The sequence below is a fragment of the Brienomyrus brachyistius genome, chromosome 10 (genome assembly GCF_023856365.1).
Source record: "Brienomyrus brachyistius isolate T26 chromosome 10, BBRACH_0.4, whole genome shotgun sequence".
In the NCBI taxonomy this organism is placed as follows: Eukaryota; Metazoa; Chordata; class Actinopteri; order Osteoglossiformes; family Mormyridae; genus Brienomyrus; species Brienomyrus brachyistius.
The window spans coordinates 23417367-23419150 of NC_064542.1; positions in this window are offsets into that span (position 1 = coordinate 23417367).

Below are 1784 nucleotides of genomic sequence, written 5' to 3' on the forward strand. Positions count from 1 at the left end.
TGTAGACGTACCACTGTGGAATCTACAGTACAGTACAAGTCAGCCTGATTGAAAGACCCCTTAATGTGGGCTCATCCTACACCTTTCATGATGTATTTCTGCTTATCACACACGAATCAGTCCGACAATGCTAAGTGGACGAAAGGTTTGTTAAATACATACAAATACTCTTGAAAAAAATGATGAGGGCAAATAAATAATAATGTAATAAATATGGGTGTTTCATCCATCTCAAAATTGGCACAAAATCCTTTTAAAAAAAGCTGGCCTGGAAAGTGGGAGGCTATTATATTTGTCCTCTTTCCCTCTGTGGAAATGAAGGCTGCGAACTCTGAACTGGGACCCTGTAGTGTTGCCTTTCAGCAAAGACCCCCCTCTCTTTCTCAACCCAGCCACTAAAATGGGCTCCAGACGTGGGATGAGAACTTCAGCCAAGTGAATGAATTATTATGCGGCAGGAGAAACTGCATTACGCTGATGGCACAAAACGGCGTCCTTTGTATATTCTCCTGATAGGCTACCCCCGGGTGACAGGGCAGGGTCCAGTGAGAAGCAAAAGCAACAAGCAGGGAATAAGAAACAGGAAGACGTGAACAGAAGCGATTAAGGCTTGAATACTGCGACAACTGAAAAGATCTAAGGTCTAAGGTTACACAACTTGAGGTAATAAGGAACGCAAAACAAAAGACTTAACTGATCTAGATGAGAAGATAATACACTAAGAACATCTAGAAGGCCAATTTTCTTTTTCTTTGTCACAGAACATATTAGAGGTGACATTTTGGGCCTTTTTCGAGAAAAGTTACTGAACACCAGAACCACATTAATTATTGCTCAGTTTATCCTGTCACTTGACTCAGGTCTGAAATACAAAATGCCGTAAAAAAAATTAAACAACACAAAAAAGCAGCAGTATGGAGCAATATTTAGTTTAGTTCCAAAGTCCATTGTCCTGTGTGGATTTAAACCAGAGGAACGCTGGTACATAAATTTGAAAAAAAATATACCACCACACTGGTGTGATATCTTTGTTTCATTTTGGCTCAAAAAAGGTATAATCAGTGTTAACTGGCCTAAAGCTTTTCATCAAGCAGCAAATAAGTATTTAGATGCAGCGCATGTCAATAAAGATTTACTACATCTGCCACTAATTCTGAGGCTTAACTTGGAAGATCCATTGCCATGCTACACAATTCCGTCCTTCATTTCCATTTAAAAAGTCCCGCTCTATGCACAGAATGAGTCTAATTAGATACACGGCTTTGGTGGGGGGACGGTTGTGTGTGTGGGGTGGGGGTGTCACTCCTTTTATACATTTTACAATTTACAAAAGAGTGTAGGTAAAAGTGTTTGCCTAAACCCATTTCCTAAAACATTTAATTACCTTCTCCCTGAGTCCTGTCTTGGCTACACTTGGTTTGAGTGATTTAGTCTTAAATTCATTGAATTCCATGGCTATGCACACAAAAGAAGACCCTTCCTCATCACCCGGGTCCACTGATCATTCTGAAACACTCACTGATAATGCATTATTACATAGGCTGATTGATTTTACTGCAAATTTGCAGCTTCTCTACGCAATCAGAGAAACACCTTTCAAATGACTTAGGATGCTGGTGTCGGTTCCACCGAAACCTTGTGCTCTATCTTATCGAATCTGCAAGATAAAGAACAAAACTGAAAGGACTAATGGCTTCTTCTCAGTCTCCATTTCATTGTGTTTTCATCGGTGTGTGTGGGGTGTTTCACTTTTATGTTCCAAGAGAAAATCAGTTCAGAGGTCA